Source organism: Heptranchias perlo, chromosome 8 (genome assembly GCF_035084215.1).
Source record: "Heptranchias perlo isolate sHepPer1 chromosome 8, sHepPer1.hap1, whole genome shotgun sequence".
Taxonomy (NCBI): domain Eukaryota; kingdom Metazoa; phylum Chordata; class Chondrichthyes; order Hexanchiformes; family Hexanchidae; genus Heptranchias; species Heptranchias perlo.
In genome coordinates this window covers 26,589,832-26,602,408 of record NC_090332.1, presented here as the reverse complement: position 1 = coordinate 26,602,408, position 12,577 = coordinate 26,589,832, and the positions used below count along the sequence as shown (strand labels likewise).

General features: G+C 43.5%; 1 long non-coding RNA gene across 2 annotated transcripts in view; it reads left to right on the top strand.

The window, feature by feature from the left end:
* Positions 1–2,767: 2,767 nt before the first annotated feature.
* LOC137324173 (uncharacterized) overlaps positions 2,768–12,577 on the top strand; it is a 73,534-nt gene continuing 63,724 nt past the window's right edge. The window contains exons 1-2 of one of the 2 annotated variants that reach the window (XR_010963535.1): positions 2,768–2,832; positions 3,155–3,271. This is a non-coding gene — a long non-coding RNA (uncharacterized lncRNA). The other variant, XR_010963537.1, reaches the window with a different exon arrangement.

Here is a 12,577-nt window from a genome sequence, read left to right as displayed (position 1 = left end):
GAGTTACGTGGGCCTGATTGACTGGTAAACAAGTGGGCCCTATCTTATACTGCACACATTCATTGATGTTGCATTTTTTGAGGTTGAATTTTGTGCTTATTAAGATATAACATATCAGTGCTGGGGTGTAGAACACATTTTCGACATTTTGACATCCAAACCCCAATTTTGCCTGTTGTGTGGATGCACCTGAGCTGGCAGTGGCTTTGATGCATTTTGTATGACTATCCTCTCCCCTTAATTTCCATATGGCCCATGTGCATAGAAGACGAGGAGAGGGAAGCTGGTCAGTAGTTGGAGAATGCACAATCTGATATGGCACCAACTTTTAAATGGCTGCTGCTCATCATTAAAGGGAAGGGGACTGTCTGCTACCTTACCATAGCTGCAGAAGGACAGTCTTTGGTGTGAGGACAGTGTTTAGTAAAATTTCATGATGAAAATGTGGAAAAGAAGGCCATGTCCTTTTAAAGTGCAGATACATGCTTCACAGGTTCAAGTCGTGCAATAATTTAATGCGGTCTCCCAAGTTTGATGAAGTAAACACAAAAAATTCTCAATGGTATCAGAAGTGCCAAGTAAGTCTTTGTATATATTACTACTATTGGGGCATAGAAGACATGGCACAAGTGTAACTGTTGACTTGCTGCACTCTCAAGGAAATAGGATGCAAAGCATAGAGATAAATTTTTTCCCCTTTTTTCACACTCTTTCACTGCATGAAAGCTATGGGCACAATTCTAGTGGGATGCACTGATGCCTTGCACATAACAGTTCAAAGTTGTGCTCTGAAGGAGTACGGCCACCACAAGCACCATGTATGCTCTTTTACAATGCCTTTTGTCCAGAGACAGAGGCGCATTGGGCACTGGAGCAGTGTGCTCAAGAAGAGAGAGGACTAGGTGTGCTTACTATGTTAAAACAGCTTTTACAATTCAAAAGGATGACCCTGGCCCTTTTTGCATGTGGATGACCGGACGGTATCGGCCAGAATGAATTTAGAAGCATGGTGTCACCTCCCAGCAATTAATGTTCTCTTTCCTATTCACAGTCATTTTCTCAATTGTCACTGCAGAGCTAAATTTTGCATCGCAGTAGAATGATGCGCAATATGAATTTGAAGGCATTGCCTTAGATAATGATAGAAGACCAAGTAGCACCACAGAACTGGGCACATCACAGCAACGTGTGTCAAACACTTCACTTGTCCTAAGCACCAGCACAGATCCTTGCAGTGGAATCTAGGTAGTGCATTTGTGAAAGGAGCACTGAGGGATGCATTACTCACAAGTGAGGAGGGGCAGCAGAGGAAGATAAAAAAACAGGCCAAGTTGAGGGCCCAAGATGTTTCTCTGCTGATTGGGCAAAGGATTGGTGTCAATTTGCTGGGAAAATTAGCAATGTTCAGTATGAAAGGTGTGGAGTTGAAATCTCCTACCTCTCTCCGTTGCCTTTGTTTGGTTAAGTACAAAGTGAAAATTTGCACCTAGTTCCAATAAACTCTGAATGCAAAACTCCTCCTGATTAAAACTGGCAATCAAAATCAGTGCTTGCATCAGGTGGGTAATTCAATTCCTCCCAATATGTGAACTGACTAGAAGAGTTCTCTGTATAAATTCACACTTACTTGGTTGAAGTAGAAATAAGGGTATTAGATTATTGGAACCAATTGATTATCTGACACCCCCTCCACAATTCAATTGTACTGTAATTAATCTTTACACATCCTTTTAACCTCCAGACTCAATTATTTCAATGGTCTCATGGCCAGTCTCACATCCTCCACCCTCTGTACACTTAACTCATCTAAAACTCTGCTGCCCATAATCAGAGCATTAAATCCCACTCATCCATTGTCACTGACCTCTATTGGCACCCAGTCCCCCAACTGCTCCAGGTTAAAATTCTCATCCTCATATTCAAATTCCTTCATGGTCTCACCCCTCTCTATTTCTGTACTCTCCTACAGGCCTACAATCACCACCCCACACCCCACCCAGAAACTCTCCTTTCCTCTGACTCTGGCCTCTTGTGTATACTCTTCCCCTTTGCTCCACCATTGGCGACCATGCCTTCAGCTCCCTAGGCTCCATACTTCGGAACTCCTTTCCTAAACTCCTGTGCCTCTCCACCTGCCTCTCCTCCTTGAGGACCCTCCTTAAAACCTACCTCTTTGATCAAGCTTTTGATCACCCTTCCTGCCTTGGCTCGGTGTCCAATTTCTGATTATCCCTCCGTGAAGCACTTTGGGATATTTGTCTATGCTAAAGGCTCAATGTAAACATTAGTTGTTGTAATTAGATCTACCCAAAACATTTAAATCCAATCTTTTTTTGTCAAGGACTGACAAAGTAAGAAGAAGAAAGTAGATTACATTGTTCTAATGGTTCTGAGTATACTCAACTCATCCTTTTGGGGATTTGTAATTAATTTGTTTTTTAGAATGAATTGAACAAGCATAAAACCATTAATTGGAAGTGCTTACCTTGAGAAGGAATATATTATCATGCAAAACATTGAAAGTGGCTTTTATTAAAAAAAGACTATCTTCATACAATTGCTTTTATCCATTTAATAACAAACCTAAATTAAAAATGAACTATTAATATTTAAACAGTTCAGGAAGCTGCAAAAATTGACACCAAATGGTTTCTGCTATGCTTGAATTACGCTCAGCTGACCAATCAGATGATGACTTGTGTGACATACAGTGTATTAATAACCCAGTGAACCTTACCAACCCTCAATAAACACCTCTCTAGTCTAGCAATGAACCGCGGTGACCTCATGTAGTGCTTCAAACAATATAGAAAGCAAAGGAAAACCGCTGAAGTAAGACTCATTTTTCAACTTATGCTCAATATCAGCTTGTAATGATGGTGCAGATCTAGTTCTGAAGCACATTAGACAGTAATTAATGAACTCCTGTTGAGTTTATTACTGCAACAATATTGATGTTGTTGCTGAAAAATTCCAATCGTTAACATGGGCCTAGGGTTTAGCTTTGGTCAGATGGGAAAGAAAGCAGCTTGTCATTCTGTAAGTAACATCAATGTGTTTATACCTCTATCTTCAAAACCTCTGCTTTCTTGCTCCATTTGATCATTTTTTAATGCTCAAAAATCTTGGTAAAGGGCTAATGCGATTATTGCAGGAATGACCAACGCTGAAAATAGGGAGAGAGATGACAAGATCGATCAAGAAGTAATGGAGTTAGACTAGGAGATAGTATGGTGAGTTCAACACAGCAAGGATTGAAGGAGAAGGAAAGGTGTGTAGGACTGACTTTTATATTTTATTTTTATATTCTATTGGGCAAAGTGGGCTACACTCGGATCTTAGTGTTTTAGTCCTATTGCTAATCAATGCGCCCATCTAGTGATGATCTAGCCAAGTGTGAAGACGTGTACAACTTTAATGAGACCCTCAATTTATGTATCTGCAAGTATTCTGCTATCGTGTGTTGTACCATGTCCTGAGAAAACATGTACATTTTTGTAAAACTCATTAATAGTATTTTTAAAAAAACAAGGTTACTGCACTGATTGAGACTATAGTGCATGGTTGAGTTGTGAAGGCAAAGAGATGATTAAAGCATAAGGTGGTAGCTGGAAGTTTCAATTAGCTCAAATTGCTTTCTTCCAGAGTGCGGCCTATTCATTTGCATGTTATGGAACACTGCCAAGGTCCAACCATTTGAGAGTTTGAGAAAACAACAACGCATCTGAAAAAAACCCATTGAAATGAACAGAGATATTTCTTTACTTTAGGAAATACAGTAATAAGCTACATTTTTTCACAAAAGCAGTTACAGCTATTGGAAATAAATGGGACCTGACTGTTCTGCAGTGGGCAATTATTTGTGGAAACCAGGCCGGGGGTGGGGCCGCAGTTAAAATGGAATGGGGGACTTACCCACTCCTTTCCCGCTCCAGACTGGCCAACTGCAATTTTAAATTGCAGATAGCACGGACACCTGCCCCAAGTTGCGGGGTCCTCTTTAAATATGCAGACCGGGCTTCGATAACGTCAACGGAGCTCGATCTGCCATTTTAACCTGAGCAGGGGAGCTGTGGTGACTTGCCCAGCAGGCCAAACCTGCCGGCACCAGCAGTCAGGGCCAGAAGATGTATCAGCAAGGTAAATTTTAAATTTAAAAAAACATTTTTTAGTTTTTTTGTGGGCCAAGAGAAGCAGGATTCCCTGTCTGGGCACCAAAAGGAAACTCTGGGCACCAAAAGGAAACTCTGGGCCTCCCCTACCCTGGGCTTCCTCCCCCCTCCCCCAAATGGGACTCCCTTCCTGGAACCTTGTGCCGAAGACCATTCCCCTGTGTCCCTAGCGGCTGCCTCCTACCGCCCGATTTTAACGGCCAAGCAGTCGCATCCCACTGACTTCCCGGCTGCTTTAGTCAGGAAGTCAGCAAGCAGCATGCAAATGAGGCCCAGCCATTAAAATTGGCTAAGCCTGCCTGCTTCCGCTCCCGGTCTGGCATGCCGCTCGCTTTGCCCTATGCCTGCTGCTCATTTTTCCCCATGCCCACTGCTCACTTTGCCTTGTGCCTGCTGCTCACTTTGCCTTGTGCCCGCTGCTCACTTTGCCCCATGCCCACTGCTCACTTTGCCCCATGCCCACTGCTCACTTTGCCCCATGCCCACTGCTCACTTTGCCCTGTTCCCGCCTCTCACTTTGCCCTGTGCCCGTCGCTCACTTTGTTCCGTGCCCATTGCACACTTTGCCCCTTTCCCACCTGGGAGTTAAAAACGATCCCTTTTTGTTTTTCTATCTGCTTCCAAGTAAAAACTTTGCTTGAGTTTTAGAATGTTACTTTTCCCTATTTGTTCTGTTCTAAGGGGTGGGGGATTTATCCAAATAATGTCTAAAATATTATCTCTGGCTGCTTCACCCCATGTGGCATAACCTTTAGGAGATGCTTATCTTGTTGGTTGAGGAGAGTATTTTACCACGAAAAAGTACAACCAGAGCTCCTGTAAGTACATTAGAAAGCTTGGAATTGGAAAAGACTATTTGGCTCATAAAGCCACCAACTGGTTGTGTTAATTATTCATTGCTATGGTCTTGCCCAAACAACTTAACCGATAGTAAAAATTCCAACTAGATTAAATGTTATGAACCTTTTCCTGACCCTAGAAGGCGTTGCTTGAAAATTCTAGGATATTAACTAAGAACACCATTTACATGATTCAGATTGCTTGCATTCTACACAAGGCACTTCCATGCCCCAGCAGAACTGGAACAATAGTGCTTCTTATAATAGTTTATCACCTGGGTCTACATTTAATCCTTGTAACCGTGATTCACATTCCAACCAAACATTCATTAAGCTTGTTTTGAAAGAGGGTTTGGCAGATCTTATTGTTGGTTTCTTTCTTTTCTACACACACATCAGAAAGATGCAAATTACATCAAAGTGCATGTCATTGTGGTGAAAATAATCTTCTCCCTCCCCAAACAAAATAAGGCTTGTCAAACACTTTTCATTGGGACAGTGCCATTTAAAGGTGTTAATTTGACACAGCATTAAACGCTTCAGATGGGATCTATTCCAAATATCTACTGTTCAGTGGGAATTTGTTTTCTAATCTCAAATTAATTTATTTTATTAAGGTTTGAGAGTAAGGGGCCAATTAAGATCCCATCACCATGGCAGTTGGATTGTTATACTTTGCATGCACAGCACAAGTGTAAGTCCTGATTTTAACCCGGGGCGCAAATCGGGCAGGTGGGGTAAGCCCCCGTGATGTCATCAGCATGAGGTCTGGGCAACTTTAGCTTCTATGCCTTATTTCCAATTGGCTGACGGGCTGCCCTCCTGGTCATGTCGGGAATCGGGCAGCCGGCCCACCTGCCATGCCCGGTTTCTGGCCCGACTCCCGAGGCCTATTTAAAGCAGAGATGCATCTCTTAAAGCTAGGTTGCATCCCCTGTTTGGATTTTCCACTGAAGAACATGGGAAGATATCCTGGCTGTTGAGGTGAGCAGAAGGTTTTCCCCCCACATTTCTGATGCCTCACTGGAGGTCCTAGTGGATGAAGTCAGGGCAAGAGGGAGATATTCTTACACAGCAGCTGCAGGAGCGGTCCCCAAGGCCACCACGAAGCAGGTCTGAACAGAGGTGGCTGACAGGGTCAGTGCTGCCAGCATCACCGCCACAACCTGGGTTCAATGTAGTAAGGTTGAGTACAGCTCTTCATCTCTCGACCTCTCTCAACAGCACCTGACAACTCCTTTCACCCTCCCAACCCACCAATCTCAACAATTCCATCACATCCTTCAGCATATCATGGTACAAAATGTTGTCTGTCATCCTGTTCCACATTTGCTGCTCATCCCCACCTAGTCTTCACACAATCTTACAGCTCTTTCATTGCATCTCATGCATACCCATATCTCAAAATGGAAAACACTTAAGCTGTAATTTACAATTGAAAGCCTTATCATACGTACATATTCCAAGAGCTTCACATATCAAACCACTGTAACACAAACAGGGCCACTAATGGCAATTAGTAATGGATGGGCTTCAAGTTGGTGATCCCCAGCACTTCGGGAAATGCACCAGTGCAGTAAAAATGAGCAGCTATATAATGTTATTAAGTGGACAGGAAGATGAAAGTGCTGGCCATGCATCAGTCACCTTTCTGATGCATGTGTGAGCAACATATTAGCTGATCTTGCAGTGCTAGACAGGAATGAGCAACAAACACCTGAGGACGATTGCTAGCCCATTAGTAATTCAAAGCTCTGCTACTGGCTATGTGCTCACTCAGAGCTTGAGAAATTGGGACTTTTTTTCACTGCGGCAGAGAGGTTAAGGGGAGATCTAATGGAGGTTTTCAAAATTATGAAAAGTTTTGAGAGGGTGAATAGGGAAATATTGTGTACAATGGTTAGCAAATTGGTAACAAGAGGCAAAGACTCAGAATTATCACTTAAACAGCTAAGGGGGAGTTCAGAAGAAATATTCTCACAGAGCTTTATTAGATCATGGATTGCTTTACTGCAAGTGGCTATTGAGGCAGAGGGCACAATATCACTTATTGTAAAATGAATTGGAGAAGTATTTAGCAAAAAAAAAGGAAATGGGAAAAGGGCAGGGAAATTGATTAGAGTAGGTCACTTCAGCACAGGCACAAGCATAATGGGCCAAATGGCCTTCTTCTGTGCTGTGTTTCTTTGAAAACATGGAACAGAGATCAGAGGGTGCATTACAATATAACATACCCAGGGCCTCCAAGCATATAATCGTCTGCTGCGTGCTCCATGACTTTGCTATAGAAAGAAGCCTAACCTAATGGAGGAGACCAATCCAGGACCAAGGACAGAGCAGGAAGTAGATACTAACTATGAGGAGGTAGCTTCTGAAACATCAGTGCAGCCAGGAACACCGGTGAAGATGCTCATCCAAGATACGTCTAGCTAACTGCTTAGGCTGCCCTTTTAAAGAACCCCCCTGTGCCATAGAAAACTCCGCTGCAGATATCCCTGGAGTTGAAACATGCTCCATGTTAGACTAGAGTGCAAGCTGCAATATTGGATGCACGGGCTTGCTGTCTAATTCTCAATGTGCTGCATTTTATTACTGCACAGTTATAGCTAGTCAATTCCTCCCAACTCCTAGTTAGACTTCCATGTTCTTTTGTACACAGTCAAGTTCGTCTTGTAGTTGATCCTGCTCAGGCAATAAACTCCTTTTCTAAGCAGGCCCTGTGAGGTCAGAATCCCTAGCCACGGTGGCTGAGGATGGAACAGTGCTGACCCTCCAGATAACAGGTGCCTGTTATTCATCTGCCACCACCAGTTTCTCCTCCTCACACATGAACTATGACGAACCTGGTGTAACCTCATCAAGCTGATAATTCATATCTTCCAGGATATGTTTTTCTATGTGGATGCTTGGCAAAGAGAGTGAGAGTGACGCAAGATACTGCAAGGTGTTGGCTTGCTGGCATTCTGTTCTTCCAGGCCTACAATGGCCTTTCACGACCTCAGGGCATCCCAAAGTGGTTTATGGCCAATGAAGTGTGGTCACTGTTGTGCTGTAGGAAATGTGCAGCCAATTTGCGCACAACAAGGTCCCACAAACAACAATGAAATAAATGACCAGATCATCAGAACCCGTCGATGGTGCAGGGATGAAAATCCCAATTTTCCACAGTCTGTGTTTGTGCCTCTATCACCAGAGGAGCACAATTTCTGGCCCTAGGTGCCTGCTGAACCCATTTAATTGCTGCTCAGCTGTGTAATCAGTCCCATACCCTATTGGCCAGCCTACTAGTGGGCAGGAGATCACACAATTTGCACATGTAGTTGAAAACAGGAATATCAGAGATTTAAAGGCACATGGGAATTCTCCTGAAAAGCTTTGGTGGTCCACAGTAAACTCTAAAATAGCAGATCAACAATTTCCAGGATTATAGGAAAGGTAAAACCGTAAACAGAGAGAAAAAAAATTCTGCCAGACAATTCTCAACCTTTCTAAACGCAGGGACAAAAATCAGACTTTCACTATCAGTATCACTGATTAAAATCTTTCTTTTTTTAAATCAGCTATACTTTGGTATTATTCCCTCCTCCTCCAGTGGGTCCCACTGCCACTTATAAAACATTATAATGGCGTTATTTGTGGTGATCCTCTGTCCCCAGAGTATCCTGTGAAAAGTCTTCCTGCGGTAAACAGATTGTGATGTCAGCTGTCAGATGCATGGACAGCTGCTAATATACCAGTGCTGGAACCATGCTTGATTGTGGTTCCAATCTGTGTAATATAATCGCAATATGGCAAAGCAGCTATATTGATTTCTGCTAAAGACGAGCACATCCTGAACAGCTGAGACCAGTCTCTCACAGTCATGGACCAGGCCTGCTTTACTGCTGGAATTAAATGGGGATTAAATCTTTGAAACAGCTGCCTCAAAACACCAGAGAGGGAGAGAGGAAGGGAAAGCTGAAGCAGGAGGCACATTACAGGTTTTTTCAGGCAGATTTATGGCGGGTGGTTAAAATAAATGTTTTATGTTGAACAATAAACACCTTGTTACAAGTATTAAATGGGCTGCAGAGACACAAAGGAAGTGATTCCCACATACTGGCATTGCTTAAAGTAAGAGAATCGGCTAGCTGTTATTTAGAATTTGACCATTTTTCTGGAAAAATGTTACAATGAAAATAAACGTGCTAGTAAAGGTTGAAATTTGAAAAGCTATATCTGGAAAAGTTGATGTTGGTCTGCCTCACATGTAGTATTGGTATATTTTGAACAATTGTCAGCATCTGAATGTTTCAGAAATTTAACACGAGATGCTCTGCATGTCAGCGGGTTTAGGAATATAGGACCAGCAGTAAATAGTTAATTTCAATGACAGTTTTTAAAGATGAGAATTAAGAAGACATAAAAGCTATTATGGATTCTGCTTCCACCATTGTTTTTGCTAGGGCACTCTATGTCTTATAACACTTTGTGTAAAAAAAAATTCTCCTATTCTCTCCCTTTGTCCTTTTGGTAATGATCTTAAATTTATGTGCTCTAGGTATTGATTCACTGACCAGTAGAAATAGTTTTACTCAATTTACCTTATCAAAACCATCTTCATAATTTTGAACACCTCTATCAGATCTCTTCTTAACCTTTTTTGTTCTAGTGATAAAAGCCCTAGTTTCTCTAGCCTCTCCTCCTAAGTAAAGCCATTCATCCCTGGTAATATTTTAGTGAAGCTCTTCTGTACCTTCTCGATGGCCTTGATGTCTTTCCTAAAGTAAAGCACCCAAAACTCAACTCTGCTTAATCAATAATCTGCACAGGTTTACCATGACTTCTTTGTTTTTGTACTCTATATCCCTATTTATGAAACCCATATACCATTCTTTACAGCTTTATCATTTTGTCCTCCTACTTTTAAAGAGTTGTGTATCTAAACCCCTAAGTCTCTCTGTTCCTCTTCTGCTGGTGTTCACGCCACTCTTACTGCTATCATTGTCCATGGGAGCAAAGGGTATTCTTTTTCATCCATAATCCATTGATGTGATTTTTTTCTCTGAAGAGGTCGGGAAGGGTTGAATTTTGCAGTCTGAAGGCATCATGACAACGTCCAGCAAATCTAGTGTTGACATGGAAGATTCTCTTCATCTTGACACGCACATCAAAGGGACGGAAGTCCCTCCTGTTGATGTAGTTGGAGGCTTGTTTTATGGGATCATGCAAAGCAATGTGTGTGCCATTAACAGCATCCTGGTCCTTAGGAAAGCCAGTAACCTTGTAAAAGCGGATGGCCCTATTCTCGTTGCTGCCTATCCATGATGATAAAAGTGAGGAATTTGCCTGCTCTCCTGTAAAGGGCATCAGTGACCTGAAAAATTCATGCCCATACTACTGCCTGATATTGTACCGATAGTCTGCGACTGCCTGAAACGTACCTTTACCACAAAAGTTGAGGTCATGATCACCAAAGAGAGAGCACTGTGGCAGATGAACGTGGCTGCAGTTAAGAACAGCTCTTTCCAAACTTCCCGGCCTACAAAATTCAAATGGGACAAACCAGTGAATAAGAAATAATTGCAAATAGAACATCTGTTACCTAGAAAGCATGTAGGTCTTTTTGCACTCCCCCCCGGCAAAAATGTATGAATAGAAGTTATTTTATTTTTTGGGAAGTTGGCACTTTGGGCACTAAATTGGGCCCTGTAGCGTCCATTGTTTTGGTGCTACATGGCCTCTCCGACATCCAAGATGGCGTCTTGGATGCACACGCAGCTTTCCAGCGTGACGTGCGCCAGACGCCATCTTGGTATAGGAGTTAGCGCAGGCGCAGATAATGCATGCTGAAATCATGTGAAGTAGGGAGAAAATGGTTTCAATCAGTTTGCAACGCTGATTTAAAGGGATAGACACCATTTTGGGACTTAACGCTCAACTCAACGCACAGTCTTAACCCCGACCATCTGAATGTGTCTTAGAGTGCTTGGAGGACCCCCTACCGGTGCTATTTAAAAGGGACCATGCAGGATTTACAGGTTAGTGGTTGGATTATTGCTTCTGGCTGCCGAGACATTTGTAACTGTTTTTGGAGGTCTTCTAGACTTGAATATTAGGACGTGGGGACATAGCCTAACATTTAGAGCCAGGACGTGCAGGAGTGAAATTAGAAAATGCTTCTACACGCAAAGGGTGGGAGACATTTGGAATGCTCTTCTGCAGACGGCAGTTGATGCTAGCTCATTTGTGGAAGTTAAATCTGAGATTGATAGATTCCTGTGAACCAAGGGTATTAAGGGATATGGGGCTAAGGCCCCACTGCGGATATAGGATGTCCCTCTTTCTGTCCAGCTCATGCACCAAGGCCCCTGGTGCATCAGCAGAGAACCTTGGTGCACGCACTCTCGCAGGCCTGGTACAAACTCACAGGTCCACCATGATCTCATTGAATGGCGGAACAGGCCCGAGGGGCTAAATGCCACTGCCACTTGCTGCCTCTTGATATGCGCCACCATCTCCTGCAAGAAAGCGGCACGTGTGTCTGGGTGATGTGCCTGTCATGGTTGAATAGCTGTCAGTGTGTGTGGCCTGTGAGTTGTGGGTGGGCGGCTTGGAACAGTGGTAATGTGTAAGGGTGAGAGGAAGCATCTGGTTGGAAGAGTTGAGTACTGATGGAAAAATTTTGTTGGTATGTGGGGGATGGGGGGTGTGGTGCAGTTGGTCGGAGATGCCACTTGACAGTTGACCTCACTCACCTTGACCACTCGTGTCAAAGCATTGAACTTCTTCCTGCACTGCATCCATGTTCATGATGCTGTGCGCCTGGCATTGACTTCGTCCCCTGCTGCCTCCCACTGCCTTTTGGGTATATGTCTGGAGGGCCTCTTGCCCCCCACCCCCGCTCCGGATATAGGATGTCCCTCTTTCTGTCCAGCTCATTCACCAAGGCCCCTGGTGCATCAGCAGAGAACCTTGGTGCACGTACTCTCGCAGGCCTGGTACAAACTCAGAACGACAGATTGGTGAGGTCTGGCCTGCAGATTGGAGGATGTGGGATTTAGTGGTGTGCAACCTTTATTCAATGTTTTAACATAACTCATCAGTGTGAAAAAATAGGGATGGGACCTGCATCTGTGCTTTACGTGTGCGATATCTGATCTCTGTTCAGACTCCGCACAGACAGCAGACTGTTATTTTCAGCAAATAACAGGTATCAGCTACCTTTAAGAGATTTTAACAGACAGCCTGGAGCTCCCCTGCTGGTGGAAAGTGCGAATTGCATTGACTCCTAGTTCAGTGCTGATTTCCAATGCAGATTGCAGGTAAGTCCCTAGGCGTGACCAAAATCTCGTCCTGCCTGCGCAGGGGCCATTGGGCATGGGGTAATAGCGGATCGTGCTACCCCCACCCAAAAACAGGCCCTATCCAATTTTCCCCCCTTTGTGTTTGCAGCATTAACTTGGATCGAGGGGTGAAGGCAGCAGAGATCAGAATTATGAGTCTACAAAGCATATTCTTTGGAAATGATCCTTGCTAGAAAAAAAATGAAAATCTCAAGTACTGAGCAGTCCACTTTCATGAGAT